General features: G+C 43.2%; 1 long non-coding RNA gene across 1 annotated transcript; it reads right to left on the reverse strand.

The window, feature by feature from the left end:
- Positions 1–176: 176 nt before the first annotated feature.
- On the reverse strand, positions 177–10,185 carry LOC113224596. The gene is made up of 4 exons (XR_003309288.2): positions 9,582–10,185; positions 8,891–8,927; positions 1,556–1,729; positions 177–208 (listed from the first exon to the last, which is right to left on the reverse strand). It is a non-coding gene; the product is annotated as an uncharacterized LOC113224596 (long non-coding RNA).
- Positions 10,186–17,934: the final 7,749 nt, after the last annotated feature.

Genomic DNA, 17,934 nt, shown 5'->3' on the forward strand with positions numbered 1-17,934 from the left:
TATGTAAGATCACATCTTATTTGGAAGCAAGCATTATATTTAAATTCCAATGCTTATGGAGCCACGCTTTAAACACACAAGGATGCAAAAACTCACTCACCATGTACATCGGGGATCCACACAGTGTTGCAGCCATCATGTTACTATGTAGGTAACATAGGTACAGCCATCATGTTACTATGTAGGTAACGAGCAAAACCAAAATCCGCTATTTCACAAAATAGAAAGTAGAAAAGCAAATTATATCTTCGCTGATACCTAACATACATCATATGATTCTTCAAGACACAAGAAGGCACAAAGGACTGTGAAAAATAAACAGCTTACTGAATATCACTGTCCACCAAAGAAAAAAGTAGCTACCTCAATTTCAACAAGCTAAAAATAGTAGTAATCGTCAACTGTACAAGTCACTCCTCTGCCAGATTTGTAACCAAGGTGCATGAAACTTTGCAAGTGAAAATGCTAATTATAATAAGTAGCTCATTAATACAGTTTTCATTAAATATCAATATCAGATGTAGAATGTGAACAATTATGTTTTTATTGTTTCAAGTAATTTTGAGGTACTGCTAAAAAAAAACTGCAAAGGGCTAAACTAGATGGTCTCTGAGATCCCTATGTCAAAAGCCTAGGAACTGTCAAGAATCAGGGTTATGGCTGGGCGTGGCGGCTCACGCCCATAATCCCAGCACTTTGGGAGGCCAAGGTGGGCGGATCACCTGAGGTCAGGGGTTTGAGACCAGCCTGGCCAACATGGTGAAACCCCGTCCCCACTAAAAAAATATATACAAAAAAAAAATTAGCTGGGTGTGGTGGAACATGCCAGCTACTTGCACATCCCAGCGACTTGGGAGGCTGAGGCAGGAGAATCTCTTGAACCTGGGAGGCGGAAGGTTGTAGTGAGCTGAGATCATGCCTCACTCCAGCCTGGGTGACAGAATGAGACTCCATCTCAAAGAAAAAAAAAGAAACAGGGTTATTAATTTGCTGCCAGTAACCACACCACATCAATTTTCCTCTCGAGAGACACAGGAATTCATATTTAGAGCTCCTGATGAGGGCCTGTCAGCATTGCCTGAGACTTAGCAGACACTGTCAATAATGTAAAGGATTCACCTAAAAGAACTCCACGATCTCAATAAAAATATCAAAATTGCATCAATAAAATCCATCAGTTAGCCAGGTGTGGTGGCTCACACCTGTAATCCCAGCACTTTCAGAGGCTGAGGCGGGCAGATCACCTGAGGTTAGGAGTTCAAGACCAGCCTGGCCAACACGGTGAAACCCCGTCTCTACTAAAAATACAAAATTTAGCTAGGCGTAGTGGTGCATGCCTGTAATCCCAGTTACTCAGGAGGCTGAGGCAGGAGAATCGCTCAAACCCAGGAGGCGTAGGTTGCAGTGAGCCGAGATCATCCCACTACACTCCAGTCTGGGCAACAGAGCAAGACTCCATCTCAAAAAAAAAAAAATTCATCATTCAATAAAGCTAAAGTTGTCTAAAAATAGTTTCAAAAATGTCCTTTCCATAACACAATACATGGCCATTTACCTATTTTGATGCGAATACCACTGACACTTGATTTTCTGCGATTAGCATGGGACAGCAAGATGTTCTGTGGTTTGAGATCTCTGTGGATGATTCCTTTGCTGTGCAGGATTCACATGGCAGCAGCAATCTGATGCAGAAACACTCTGATGGTGTCTTCACTGAGAGTTCCTTTTGCTGGTACAAAAGGAGTCACGTAAATATTTAAGCACAAAAAATCAAATACCATCTGCATATTCCATCAACAGGATTGGGGTGTTAAGGACAGCATGAAGGGAATAAGGAATTTGTATTCACATTTATTCATTTTTAACTTTTTTTTTTTTTTTTTTTGAGACGGAGTCTCGCTCTGTCGCCCGGGCTGGAGTGCAGTGACTGGATCTCAGCTCACTGCAAGCTCCGCCTCCCAGGTTTACGCTATTCTCCTGCCTCAGCCTCCCGAGTAGCTGGGACTACAGACGCCCGCCACCTTGCCCAGCTAGTTTTTTTTTTCTATTTTTTAGTACAGACGGGGTTTCACCGTGTTAGCGAGGATGGTCTCGATCTCCTGACCTCGTGATCCGCCCGTCTCGGCCTCCCAAAGTGCTGGGATTACAGGCTTGAGCCACCGCGCCCGGCCCATTTTTAACTTTAATAATTGACGTTTATGAAGAGATACCAGATTTCTCAAAACTTGCAGTCAACCTGTTGTAAAGAGAACTGATGGGCACTTTCATCTTGTTTCACCTGTGTGTTTTGCTTTTCCCTTCATGTTTTTACTGCTGATGGTGCCCACATGACTCTGAACACCATAGGTACTCAATAAATACGAATGTCCTTTACAAGCCAAAAGCTAGGTTCCCCTTCATATTAGTCAAATATCTGGAATAAGTGTCCATATTTAATTCCAATCATTATGTGAACACAAGTTACAAACAAGCAAAATCTTTGACCAGAGGGACCTGGATACTACTGCTACCTGTACCTGTGAAGCATCTGTGTTACTGTATCTACTCTGTCCTTTTATCTCCCATATCCCCCATTCCACTAGAATATCTTTCATAACTAAAGATACCTAAGTATAAATGTTTTAACCTATTTCACCACTATAAAGAGGTGATATGAACATTATTTGAAAGTAGTGAGTCATTATTCAGTAAATTTTTTTTTTTTTTGAGACAGAGTTTCACTCTGTCCCCTAGGCTGGAGTGCAGTGGCACAATCTCGGCTTACTGCAAGCTCCGCCTCCTGGGTTCAAGAGATTCTCCTGCTTCAGCCTCCCGAGTAGCTGGGACTACAGGCATGTTTCACCATGCCCAACTAATTTTTCTATTTTTGTAGAGACAGGGTTTTGCCATGTTGGCCAGGCTGGTCTTGAACTCCTGACCTAAGTGATCCACTCGCCTCGGCCACCCACAGTGCTGGGATTACAGTGAGAAACATCGTGACCAGCCTATTCAGTAAATTCTACATTATTTCTGTGTATGCCTGAGCATGTTGTGGTTAACAGCTTGATTTGGAGTCTGGCTGCCTTTGTTCAACTCCTAGGTCTTCCACTGAATGTATTACCCTAAAGACGATCCCTCTGTGCCCACCTTCCTCATGTATAAAAGTTCATGAGACTACATGAGGTTGACATGATGATTAAATAAAACCCATTTAATAATGAAAACTTCTGCTCGTTTCAGCAGCACATATAATAAAATTTGTACAGAGAAGATTAGCAAAAAATATTTACATTAAAAAGAAGCCAGGCGCGGTGGCTCACGCCTGTAATCCCAGTACTTTGGGAGGCCAAGGCAGGTGGATCACGAGGTCAGGAGATCGAGACCATCCTGGCTAACGTGGTGAGACCCCGTCTCTACTAAAAATACAAAAATATTAGCCAGGCTTGGTGGTGGGCGCCTGTAGTTGCAGCTTCTCGGGAGGCTGAGGCAGGAGAATGGCGTGAACCCGGTAGGCACAGCTTGCAGTGAGCCGAGATGGCGCCCTGCACGCCAGCCTGGGTGACAGAGCAGACTCCATCTCAAAAAAAAAAAAAGAAAAGAAAAAAAAGAAAAGAAAAAAATCATGAAATCTTTAGAAAAGGGCTTTGCACATAATATTTCAATGTAGTAAGTATGCAAATAAGCTTATTACAATGAGTCTAAAAGTCACAAGTGTAATTCCTTATCTCCACTGAGGATTTAGTATCCATGTACCTATTTAAATTATCTGTGATGCATGTCTATCCATGTAATTCTTAGAATATGTTCTGGCCGGGCGTGGTGGCTCAAGCCTGTAATCCCAGCACTTTGAGAGGCCGAGACGCGTGGATCACGAGGTCAGGAGATCGAGACCATCCTCGCTAACACGGTGAAACCCCGTCTCTACTAATAATACAAAAATATTAGCCGGGCTTGCTGGTGGGCGCCTGTAGTCGCAGCTTCTCGGGAGGCTGAGGCAGGAGAACAGCGTGAACCCGGGAGGCGGACCTTGCGGTGAGCCGAGATCGCGCCACTGCACTCCAGGCCTGGGTGACAGAGCAAGACTCCATCTCAAAAAAAAAAAAAAAGAAAAGAAAAAAATTATGAAATCTTTAGAAAAGGGCTTTGCACATAATATTTCAATGTAGTAAGTATGCAAATAAGCTTATTACAATGAGTCTAAAAGTCACAAGTGTAATTCCTTACCTCCACTGAGGATTTAGTATCCATGTACCTATTTAAATTATCTGTGATGCATGTCTGTCCATGTAATTCTTAGAATATGTTCTATATAACCTTTCCATTTGTAAATAAGAGAGAAATAACATTAATACTTGGAACAAGTGAAATATTATGGTTTTAAAATCATTTTAATGACCTGTCAAGTTTTACATGTCCTTAACATCTTCAAATAAAATTAAACTTTATGATTTAAAAATTATCAAATATGGCCCAGTGTGTGGCTCATGCCTGTAATCCCAGCACTTTGGGAGGCCATGGCAGAGGGACTGCCTGAGCCCAGGAGTTTGAGACCAGCCTAGGCAACATGGTAAGACTCTGCCTCTACAAAAAAATTAAAATTTAAGGCTGGGTATGGTGGCTCACACCTGTAACCCCAGCACTTTGGGAGGCCAACGTGAGCGAATCACCTGAGCTCAGGAGTCTGAGACCACCCTGGGTAACATGATGAAACCCCACCTCTACTAAAATGCAAAAACTTAGCCCGGCATGGTGGCACACGTCTACAGTCCAGCTACTTGGGAGGCTGAGGCACGAGAATCACTTGAGCCTGGGAGGCAGAAGTTGCAGTGAGCCAAGATCGTGCCATTGCACTCCAGCTTGGACTACACAGATGCCATCTCAAAAATTAATAAATAAAATTTAAAAAAATTTCGGGGGGCTGGGTGTGGTGGCTCATGCCTGTAATCCCAGCACTTTGGGAGGCCAAGGCAGGTGGATCATGAGGTCAGGAGTTTGAGACCAGCCTGGCCAACACGGTGAAATGCTGTCTCTACTAAAAATACAAAAATTAGCCCGGCATGGTGGTGCACACCTGTAGTCCCAGCTACTCGGGAAGCTGAGACAGGAGAATAGTCTGAACCTGGGAGGTGGAGCTTGCAATGAACCGAGATCCTGCCACTGCACTCCAGCCTGGGCAATAAAGCAAGACTCCATCTCAAAAAAAAAAAAAAATCATCCTTTGGAGATGAACACTGTTAACAATTTGATGTGCATTTTTCCAGATCTACTTTCTTGCAGATGCTAATATATATATATTATTGCATAATAGTGGGGAGGTCAAATCAACAACTAGAACTTTATTTTTGTAATGTTTTACTTAAATTACATTGTGACAACTGAAATGGATGGTATTATTTAAAATTCATTTTGGCTGGGCACGGCAGCTCACGCCTGTATTCCCAACACTTTGGGACGCCGAGGAGGGTGGATCGCCTGAGGTCAGGAGTTCAAGACCAGCCTGGCCAACATGGCGAAACCCCATCTCTACTAAAAATACAAAATCAGCCAGGCACACTGGCAGGTGCCTGTAGCATACTTGGGAGGCGGAGGCAGGAGAATGGCTTGAACCCAGGTAGCAGAGGTTGCAGTGAGCCGAGATCACACCACTGCATTCCCGCCTGGGCGATGGAGTGAGACTCTTGTCTCAAAAAGAAAAAAAAGAAAGAAAGAAAATGTAAAAGGTGTTTGTTTCAAAGAGCAAATTAAAGGACTAAATGATCCTATTGTGACACAATGGCATTCAACCTTCTAGACATTCCAGACCTTCTAAACATTCCAGACCTTCTAGACCAGTGCTCTCCAACACGAATATTAAGGTGGCCACACATCAAACTTTCCATTTTCTTGTGGCCAGATTTTAAAAGGTGAAAAGAAAGAGATATAATTAATATATTTAACTCAATATATCCAAAATATTACCATTTCAACTCGTAATAAATATTTTTAAATTAATGAGATTTAATCATTCTTTCCTTCTGATGAAGTATTCAAATTCCGTTGTGCATTTTACACTTATAGCACATCTTGATTCTGACTAGCCACATTTCAAGAGCCCAATGTGGTCAGTGGCTACTATATTGGACAGTGCAGATCTCAATAATTCCTCTAAGGACCAGAATTTCTTTCACGTGACTTTAAAGTGCTTTCATACTACAAGGGATTCCCTTACAGACTGTGACAGAGAAAGACCAGGGAGAAGTTATAAAACCAAAATCATACAGCAGTATGAGTAAACACTGGTGCTAGAACCATGCTTACCTGACTGACTCCAACATTCAAGCTCTTAAGCTCTTCACTATTGAGTCTCCTAACAATATTGCTTTAGAGTATCAAACACAAGAGTTCAACAAAACTGTTGTAATAGTGCTTCTACGGGTGAATAACAGTTGCTAATGAGACTGATATTCTCTTTTTTTTTTTTTAACAACATGCTCTCTAGAAAAGAAAAAACTGATATTCTTTTTTTGTTTTTTGAGACGGAGTCTTGCTCTGTCACCCAGGCTGGAGTGCAGTGGCATGATCTCAGCACACTGCAAGCTCCGCCTCCCGGGTTCACGCCATTCTCCTGCCTCTCCCTCCCGAGTAGCTGGGACTACAGGCACCCGCCATAACGCCTGCCTAATTTTTTGTATTTTTAGTAGAGATGGGGTTTCACCATGTCAGTCAGGATGGTCTCGATCTCCTGACCTTGTGATCCGCCCGTCTGGGCCTCCCAAAGTGCTGGGATTACAGGTATGACCCACAGGACTCAAAAAAAAAAAACTGGTATTCTAATGAGGGCTGTAAGCTGGTGTCAACTGACATTCTAATGCAGGCTGTAAGCTGGTGTCACTCAGTCTGACCCCAAGTAGAAAAGCGCTTCATCAGGAACACCAAGGACGTGAAGAAAGGCAGAGCAGGGTGCTTTCCACCTTAACTCCTTGCCAACAGCAGTGAATGAAAGTGTCTGTCTCACTGCGTTCTATCTACGAATAACATTTTGAAATGTGTTTACTAAATTGACAGTTTTTTTTTTTTTTTAAACTACCAAATTCAGGACAATGGCTGCCTCTAGGGAAAGGACAGGAATGGGACTGCAGAAGGGCTTACAGGGAGCTTCAACTGTATTTATAATTTCTTTCTTCTATTTTGGGGGGATTTTTTTGAGACAGTCTTGCTCTGCAGCCCAGGCTAGAGTAAAATGGCTTGATCTCAGCTCACTGCAACCTCCGCCACCCAGGTCCAAGAGATTCTCCTGCCTCAGCCTCCCAAGCAGCTAAGACTACAGGCATGCACCACCATGCCCAGCTACGTTTTATATTTTTAGTAGAGACAGGGTTTCACCATGTTGAACAGGCTAGTCTCAAACTCCTGGCCTCAAGTGATCCGCCCACCTTGGCCTCCCAAAGTGCTGGGATTACAGGTGTGAGCCACCATGCCCAGCCTATAATTCCCTTGTAAATGGTGGTAGTGGGTGCAAGTACTGGTATTCTTTACATTTTTCTCTACACAGCTTCTGAATGTTAGCAATATTCTATATTATCCTATATATCTATGTTATATTTTGTAAATTGTCCATAGTGCTTTACCATCAACTGCCGTAATCTGTTTTTTTTTTTTTTCCTGAGATGGGAGCTTCCATCTTGTTGCCCAGGCTGGAGTGCAATGTCGTGATCTCGGCTCACTGCAACTTCCACCTCCTGGGTTCAAATGATTCTCCTGCCTCAGCCTCCCAAGTAGCTGGGATCACAGGCATGTGCCACCACCCCCAGCTACTTTTGTATTCTTAGTAGAGATGAGTTTTCTCCATGTTGGTCAGGCTGGTCTCGAACTCCCGACCTCAGGTGATCTACCCGCCTTGGCCTCCCAAAGTGCTGGGATTATAGGTGTGAGCCACCACGCTCAGACGCCATAATCTATTTATAGGTTGAATGTGTTAACCTTTTACTGTCTTTTTGCATATTCCCCTTGCAACTTTTAAGGGGTGAACAAGTAGGTACTGCCTTCACTGGCCAGGTGTGGCGGCTCACCCTATAATCCCAGCACTTTGGGAGGCCTAGGCCGGCGGATCACGAGGTCAGGAGTTTGGGACCAGCCTGATCAACATGGTGAAATCCTGTCTCTACTAAAAATACAAAAATTAGCTGGGCATGGTGGCATGCACCTGTAATCCCAGCTACTCGGAAGGCTGAGGCAGGAGAATCACTTGAACCCAGGAGGCGGAGGCGGAGGTTGCAGTGAGCTGAGAATGCACCACTGCACTCCAGCCTGGGCGACAGAGCAAGACTTTATCTCCAAAAAAAAAAAAAAAAGGAAAGAAAAAGAAAATACTCTGGAGGCACACAATTTGATCTGAATGCTTCATATCCTACATGTATGCATTTTGGGTTCAAAATTTCAAGCACCATCTAATACTAAAATCTTACTTCTGTACCACAAAATAATTTCAATGTTACCTTTAATGCCTTATAATGTTTTTTGTTGCCTTTTTTTAATTACAAGAAATGTTCACACAAATACATTCTTGGATACATTTTTCCACTATAATTTTTTTTATTTTGAAAGAAATGGAAAGGACTACAACTCAGTGAAGACTTTTGAAGGAGAGGAATTCTATCGGGTTTCTCCTCTCCTGGGGATAGGACCATCTCTCAAACACTGTCAGAGAGAGACACACAAAAAGGTAAATACTTATATACAAGTAAAGCTTAGGAACAAAACCACAAACAACAACTGGTCTGCAAAGTGATCACAAGTCAAACAAATACACAAATATTTACTGAATGTTTCTATACAAGAGCAGAAAATGGGTAGTGTATTTCAAAAGTACCTCTTAGAATTAAACAGGCTGCAGCACTATCTTTATTGAACACTGACACACACACACAGTTACCTTGCAAATAATCTGCGAGGTCTCCACCATTGCAATACTGACATAGAAAAGAGAAAGTAATGAAAATAAACACAGTGATTCAAGATTAATTCAATCTATTCTCAATTGTGATTAAAAAAATCATTTGTATATAATGTCATGTAAATATAGCCTAAAAACATAGATTCAAAATTTTTAAAATTTTATATTCCTTGGCCGGGCGCGGTGGCTCAAGCCGGTAATCCCAGCACTTTGGGAGGCCGAGACAGGCGGATTACGAGGTCAGGAGATCGAGACCATCCAGGCTAACACGGTGAAACCCCGTCTCTACTAAAAAATACAAAAAACTAGCCGGGCGAGGTGGCGGGCGCCCGTAGTCCCAGCTACCCAGGAGGCTGAGGCAGGAGAATAGCGTAAACCCGGGAGGCAGAGCTTGCAGTGAGCTGAGATCCGGCCACTGCACTCCAGCCTGGGTGACAGAGCGAGACTCCGTCTCAAAAAAAAAAAAAAAAAAAAAAAATTTATATTCCTTGAGTAGAATCTAGATCACCGAATCAACTTTATTAACACAAACATTCAAATAATTTATCTACTGTCAATCTTAAGGTTCACATTAATCAAAAGCGATTTGAAATACGAAGATTTATGCTAGAATCTAAAAAAAAAAAAAGAAATTGGAAATAAATTAAACAGAAGTTTCTATACTACCTACCTCCATCACCAAAAAGACAGAGTTGGGTAATTCCTGAAAAGTAAACATATTAAATATAATTTAGAGAAAAATTAAACACAAAATTTAAGTATGATAGTTAAAAATACCACACTTGTTCCATTATTAAAACTGGTAAAATGAAACCACAAAATCTATTAGAAGGTGAAATTAAAATTCACAACACAATGATGTATCTCCTCTACAAAGCCAAATCAAGTTTTAGTAACACTAATGTAGTCATCAACAAGTAAAATTTTGTTTACAGAAATAACTACATAAAGATTCATCTTTTGGTTATGATTGACCTAAAACAACAGATCTAGGACAAAAAGCATGGTAAATTTACAATGGGGAAAAAGGAAGGATTCTTTGGTCCTTGGGGAAACACTTCCTCTATGAAAAGTTTATGATTTGGAGCAGCAAAATGGCATAATCCTCCCTAGCAACACTAAATGCACAATCTGATTTCTGGAATATATTACTCAGGATGTCTGGTTTTTTGTTTTTCTGTTTTTTATGTTTATTTGAGGCAATCGCATTATCCGCAATTGTTGGCAAAGGGAAATGTTTTATCACATTATCAACACATGTTCCAAAATGTTGAGGAAATGAATTGAGGGCTCTTAGAAACTCTCTCAAATCCATATAACTCCAAGTCTGCTGTTGATTAAGTAACTCAAATATTGATTAGCTGGCTCTTATATAAAAAATGGCATATAAATGCCATTTATAAAAAAAATGGCAATTTTTATAACGGTAACTAAATTTCAGATTGAACTTTCCTGTGGCTTAACTTGAGCCAGTGTGCAAATGTGATTCGAAATATAGCTTTTGGCCAGGCACGGTGGCTCACGCCTGTAATCCCAGCACTTTGGGAGGCCGAGGCAAGCAGATCACAAGGTCAGGAGATCGAGACCATCCTGGCTAACACAGTGAAACCCTGTCTCTACTAAAAATACAAAAAATGAGCCGGGCGTGGTGACACACAACTGTAGTCCCAGCTACTTGGGAGGCTGAGGCAGGAGAATGGCGTGAACCCAGGAGGCGGAGCTTGCAGTGAGCCAAGATTGTGTCACTGCACTCCAGCCTGGGCGACAGAGCCAGACTCCATCTCAAAAAAATACACACACACACACACACACACACACACACAAACATACACATAGCTTTTGGGCTGGCTGCAGTGGCTCACACCTATAATCCCAACACTTTGGAAGGCCAAGGTGGCAGGATCACTTGAGCCCAAGAGTTCAAGACTAGCCTAGGTAACACATGGAGAACTCATCTCTACTAACAATTAAAAAATGGCTGGGCACAGTGGCTCACGCCTGTAATCCCAGCACTTTGGGAGGTTGAGACAGGTGGATCACCTAAGCTAGAGAGTTTGAGATCAGCTTGGCTAACATGGTGAAACCCTGTCTCTAATAAAAATACCAAAAAAAAAAAAAAAAAAAATTAGCCGGGCATGGTGGCGAGTGCCTGTAATCCCAGCTACTTGGGAGGCTGAGGCACGAGAATCACTTGAACCCAGGAGGCAGAGGTTGCAGTGAGCTGAGATTGTACCACTGCACTCCAGCCTGGGCAAAAGAGTGAGACTTTGTCTCAGGAAAAAATAAATAAATTAGGCCGGGCACAGTGGCTCACACCTGTAATCCCAGCACTTTGGGAGGCTAAGGTGGGCAGATCACCTGAGGTCAGGAGTTCAAGACCAGCCTGGCCAACATGGTGAAACACCGTCTCTACTAAAAATACAAAAACATTAGCCGGGCACAGTGGTACATGCCTGCAATCCCAGCTACTCCAGAGGCTGAGGCATGAGAATCACTTGAGCCTGGGAGGTGGGCTGCAGTGAGCTGAGATCGCGCCACTGTACTTCAGCCTAGGCAACAGAATGAGACTCCAACACAAAATAAATAAACAATAAATATAAAAAAGTCTTGAAGGACACAAAACAGTATTTTCTTCTGGAAAGAGGAAATAAAGAGGTATAAGAAGAGGGCATCTCAGCCGGGTGTGGTACCTCACACCTGTAATCTCAGCACTTTGGGAGGCCGAGGCAGGTGGATCAGGACGTCAGGAGTTCAAGACCACGACGTCAGGAGTTCAAGATCAGCCTGACCAATACGGTGAAACTCCATCCCTACTAAAAATACAAAAATTAGCTGGGCGTGGTGGCACGTGCCTGTAGTCCCAGCTACTCTGGAGGCAGAGGCAGGAGAATCGCTTGAACCCAGGAGACAGAGATTGCAGTGAACCGAGATCGCACCACTGCACTCCAGCCTGGCGACAGAACGAGACTCCATCTCAAAAAAAATTTTTTTTTAATACAAAAATTAGCTGGGTGGGGTGGCATGCACCTATAGTCCCAGCTGCCTGGGAGACTGAGGCAGGAGAATCACTTGAATCCAAGAGGCGGAGGTTGCAGTGAGCCGAGATTGCACCACTGCACTCCAGCCTGGGCGACAGAGCAAGACTCCATCTCAAAAAAAAAAAAGCATAGGTGGTGGCTCACGCCTGTAATCCCAGCACTTTGGGAGGCTGAGGCAGGCGAACCACAAAGTCAGAAGAGCAAGGCCATCCTGGCTAACACGGTGAAACCCCGTCTCTACTAAAAATACAAAAAATTAGCCAGGCATGGTGGCGGGCGCCTGTAGTCCCAGCTACTCGGGAGGCTGAGGCAGGAGAATAGCGTGAACCCGGGAGGTGGAGCTTACAGTGAGCTGAGATCACCACTGCACTCCAGCCTGGGCGACAGAACATGACAGAGTGAGACTCTGTCTCAAAAAAAAAAAAAAAGAAGAGGGCATCTCTTTTTTACTTCATATATTGCTAGACTATTTTAAGTGTTTTTATACTGAAGCTCATTTACTTTTGTAATTTAAGAAAACAATAAATTCTTTTTAAAAGTCAAAATAACATGAGTAGGTGGTTCTCTCAAGTAAATTCAGATGCCTAGAAGCAGAAGTAAAGAAAATGGCAGCATGATACAAAGCAACAGAAAAGAAGGAAATGACAAGCCAGACAATTCAAAGAAAAATTCCTGGTTTCTTTTTTATTTTAAAATGATATTTTTTTCTTTTCCTTTTTTTTTTTTTTTTTTTTTTTTTTTTAAGACAAGATTCTGCTCTATTACCCAGGCTGCAATTCAGTGGTGTGATGCTGGCTCACTGCAACCTCCACCTCCAGGTTTCAAGCAAGTCTCCTGCTTCAGCGCCCCCAAGTAGCTAGGACTACAGGTACGTACCACCACGCCCAGCTAATTTTTATGTAGTTTTTCTAGAGATGCGGTTTTGCCACGTTGTCCAGGCTGGTCCCAAACTCCTGGACTCAAGTGATCTGCCCACCTTGCCCTCCCAAAGTGCTGGGATTACAAGCATGAACCACTGCACCTGGCCTAATTCCTGCTTACTAAAATCCATATCCTCACATCTCTGCTATATTCTTAATTCATTCTCCACTCCTCAGGCAACTTCTGTGGTTTATCTCACAGGAAAAGAGGAAAGAAACATTCCTACAATCCTTGGGCTTATTTCCCTTGGGGTTACCTGGTACTAGACTGTCTCACAGCATGACTAAGTAGGGCTGGAATTATCATCCATACTTTGGTGAGAGGGTACTGTTAACATGGAAAAAGTGGTTTGCTCAAGATCCTAAGTTGAGTTTGCTAATAACAGTACTCTAAGCCCACGTTTCCTTATTCACATCTATGGCTCTTCCTCTTATGTCATTTCTTAGTCCATTTAGTCTGCTCAATTTTCATAACAAACTACCATATACTGGGGGGTTGAAAATAGAAATGTGCTTCTCACAATTCTGGAGGCTGGAAAGTCCATCAAGGCACAGGTAAATCTGGTGTCTGGTGAAGGCCCACTTCTGGTTCAGACAGCCATCTTCTCACAATAAGCTCACATAGTTGAAGGAACAAGGGAGCTCCCTCTGTGGTCTCTTATAAAGGCACTAATATCTCATTCATGAAACCTCCACCCTCATGATCTAATGAGGCCCCACCTCCTAATACCATCACCTTGAGGGATAGGATTTCAACACATGAATTCTGGAGGGACATGAACATTGACACCATAGGAAATCAAGTTCTACAAAACTCAGAGATGCAAAATACAATATATGAAAGCCAATTCTGGCCGGGCATGGTGGCTCACGCCTGTAATCCCAGCACTTTGGGAGGCCAAGGCAGGCGAATTGCCTGAGGTCAGGAGTTTGAGACCAGCCTGGCCAACATGGTGAAACCCGTCTCTACTAAAAATACAAAAATTAGCCGGGTGTGGTGGTGCATGCCTGTAATCCTCGGAAGGCTGAGGGAGGAGAATTGCTTGCTTGAACCCAGGAGATGAAGTTTGCAGTGAGCCGAGATTGTGCCACTGCACTCCAGCCTAGGCAACAGAGTGAGACTCCATCTCAAAAAAAAAAAAAAAGCACACAAAAAGAAGGCCAGTTCTAGCTTCCTTCTCTAACACAAACCCAACATAGGTTTGTGGAAAAACTCTCCCTCAATGTGTATCTCAGTAACACTAATTACACCAAAGGCTGCAAAAATATTCAGAATATATAATACTGATTGATAAATAAATTTATAAATTGATTGATACTCACCTACTCTGACCCTGATTTGCTACAATTCTTCAAATTCCCTAAGTCCTAACTCTTTTTAACAGTCTTACAGAAGACTTCTTCTGTAGATATCCTCAAAAACAGGTTAAGAGTCTGGGATAGCTGGTTGGGCTTTCTGGATAATAAGTTGAATCCCTACATTATCCCTTTGTACATAACTAAGTTCCAGAGATCAAAAATATAAATATGAAAAAATGAAACCCTAAGTACTAGATGAAAACATGGAGAATCATTTTCATAAGCTCAGGGTAAAGAAATCTTCTATAATATGAAACCTAGGGGTCATTAAAGAATAGGTTGGATAAATTCTACCATGTAGGAACTTCTATATATTAAAAAGAGGCAGGCGGGGCACTGTGGCTTACGCCTGTAATCCCAGCACTTTTGGAGGCCGAGGCAAGTGGATCACGAGGTCAGGAGTTCAAGACCAGCCTGGCCAAGATGGTGAAACCCTGTCTCTACTAAAAACACAAAAAATTAGCTGGGCTTGGTGGCGGGTGCCTGTAATCCCAGCTACTCAGGAGGCTGAGGCAGGAGAATTGCTTGAACCCAGGAAGCGGAGGTTGCAGTGAGCTGATATCGCACCACTGTACTCCAGACTGGGCAACAGAACAAGACTGTATCTCAAAAAAAAAAAGAGGCCAGGCCAGGTGCGGTGGCTCACGCCTGTAATCCCACCACTTTGGGAGGCTGAGGCAGGTGGATCACCTGAGGTCAGCAGTTCGAGAGCAGCCTGGCCAGCATGGTGAAACCCTGTCTCTACTAAAAATACAAAAATTAGCCAGGTGTGGCGGTAGTCGCCTACAATCCCAGCTACCAGGGAAGCTGAGGCAGAATCACTTGAACCCGAGAGGCAGAGGCTGAAGTGAGCTGAGACTGCGCCATTGCATTCCAGCCTGGGCAACACAGTAAGACTCCATCTCAAAAAAAAGAAAAAAAAAAAAAAGGCTAAAATAAGACTCCCCCAAAATACCAGACAAAATGGGAAAAATATCTCGAAACATGACAAAGAGCTATCAACTCTGATTCCCTCTTGTTTATCTCCTACAGTCCAAGTGCCCAAGTCCTATCAATTCTATCTCCTAAACATCTCACCAATCTGTCCAGGCCTCTGTCTCCATTGATAGCACCATTCTTTCTTACCCAGATATAAATAACTCTTTCTTTTTAATAATGGTATACACTGAGCATGGTGGCTCAGGCCTGTAATCCCAGCTACTCAGGAGGCAAAGGCAGGAAGATCATTTGAGCCCAGGAGTTAGAGGCTGCAAGGAGATATGACGGCGCCACAGAAGAAATGCACTCCAGCCTGAATAACAGAGTAAGACCCCATTTCTAAATAAGTATTTAAAAATAAAAATAAATGCACAGTTCAATGTGCTGTGACAAATGTTTACACCTATGTATCTACCCTGCCAATCAAAATACATAACAATTCCATCACCCCAAAAAGTTCTCTCATGCCCCTTTCCCATCAGTCCCTGGGACCAAGAGGCAACCTCTGTTCTGATTTCTATCACCCTAGCTGACTTCTGACTCTTCCCAAAATTCACAAAAACAGAATTACACTGTAGCAGTATATGACATGCTTCTTTTTCTCAAAATAATGTTTGAGGCCAGGTGCGGTGGCTCATGCCTGTAATCTCAGCACTTTGGGTGGCCGAGGCGGGGGGATCACATGGTCAGGAGATCGAGACCATCCTGGCTAACACGATGAAACTCCATCTCTACTAAAAATACAAAAATAAAATTAGCCAGGCATGGGGGCGGGTGCCTGTAGTCCCAGCTACCTGGGAGGCTGAGGCGGGAGAATGGAGTGAACCTGGGAGGCGGAGCTTCCAGTGAGCCAAGATCGCACCACTGCACTCCAGCCTGGGTGACAAAGCGAGACTCTGTCTCAAAAAAAAAAAAAAAAACAAGTTTTAAAATTTTTTATGGTCGGGCACAGTGGCTCACTTTGGGAGGCCAAGACGGGCACATCACCTGAGGTCAGGAGTTCAAGACCAGGTGGACCAAATATGGTGAAACCTCCTCTTTACTAAAAATATAGAAATTAGCCAGGCGTGGTAGCGGGGCACCTGTAATCCCAGCTACTTAGGAGGCTGAGGCAGGAGAATCGCTTGAACCTGGGAGGCAGAGGTTGCACTGGGCCAAGATTATGGCATTGCACTCCAGCCTGGGCAACAGAGCGGGAGCCTCTTTCAAAAAAAAAAAAAAAAAAAAAAAATTTTTTTTTACATGTTCCTACTACAGCTTCTGATACAACATCTTCTGAGCTTCTTATCTTGATTTAAAATGTCTTTCCATCCCTTGGATTATATAGTCATCTAAATATTATTCTGAGACTGTTATTGTTTATATATTTAAGCCTTTAATTCATTTGGAAATTATTTTGGAAAATGATGAGAATGGTGTTCCAATTCTATTTTTTGTCAGATGTCTCAGTTTTATGAACACCACCTATTAAATGAATCATCTTTTTCTTGAGATACTAAAAATTACCAAGAGGTAGCTATTTAACCAGACCACTGACAATCACACAGTTAACTATTCCTAAGTGAAAGTACTTATCTCATGCTCGGAGTGCTCTAGAAGATTTATCTTTTGAAAAACAAGGCCGGGTGCGGTGGCTCAAGCCTGTAATCCCAGCACTTTGGGAGGCTGAGACGGGCGGATCACGAGGTCAGGAGATCGAGACCCTCCTGGCTAACACGGTGAAACCCCGTCTCTACTAAAAATACAAAAAATTAGCCGGGTGAGGTGGTGGGCGCCTGTGGTCCCAGCCACTCGGGAGGCTGAGGCAGGAGAATGGCGTGAACCCAGGAGGCGGAGGTTGCGGTGAGCTGAGATCCGGCCACTGCACTCCAGCCTGGGCGACAGAGCAAGACTCCGTCTCAAAAAAAAAAAAAAGAAAAACAAAAATGGTATCTCTCTTGCTTTTAAAACTCTTCAGTGGCTTTGCACTGTCCTTAAGATAAAGATCAGATCTGGCTCCTGCTAACCTCTCCAGTATCACCTAACACTATGCTCTCGCTCTCATTACTGTACTCCAGACACACTAACCTCCTTCCAGTTCCTCAAACTCAGTGATCTCTCCTGTCAGTGGTCTTTACAGAAGGCTTCATCTCCTTGGGAAACTTACTTTTTTCTCCCATTAACCCCCACCTAGCCTTCCCCAACCCATCCCTCAATCTCTATAGACATCATTTCCCCAGGAAGCCTTCCCTTGTCCCACTTCCCTAGTCCCCATATTGTCCAAACCTCACCAACAGTTCTCCCTTACAGCACTTGGCACACTTGGAAACAGTAACTATCGGCCCGGGTGTGGTGACTCACGCCTGTAATCCCAGCACTTTGGGAAGCCAAGGGGGACAGGTGGCTTAAGCTCAGAAGTTTGAGACCACCCTGAGCAACATGGTAAAATCGCATCTCTACAAAAAATAGAAAAATTAGCCACGCACGGTGGTGCCTGCCTGTAGTCCCAGATACTTTGAAGGCTGAGGTGAGAGGATGGCTTAAGCTCGGAAGGTGGAGGTTGCAGTTAGGCATGATCATGCCACTGTACTCCAGCCTGGGTAAGAGAGCCAGACCCTGTCTCAAAAAAGAAAAAAAAAAAAAAAAAAGAAATAGCAACTATTTGCTTAATGTCATCTTCCCTAATATACTGTAAGAGTTCCACAATGACAAGGACCATTTCTACTTTGTTCATGACTATACTCCTGTA

Source organism: Piliocolobus tephrosceles, chromosome 16 (assembly GCF_002776525.5).
Source record: "Piliocolobus tephrosceles isolate RC106 chromosome 16, ASM277652v3, whole genome shotgun sequence".
NCBI classification, from domain to species: domain Eukaryota; kingdom Metazoa; phylum Chordata; class Mammalia; order Primates; family Cercopithecidae; genus Piliocolobus; species Piliocolobus tephrosceles.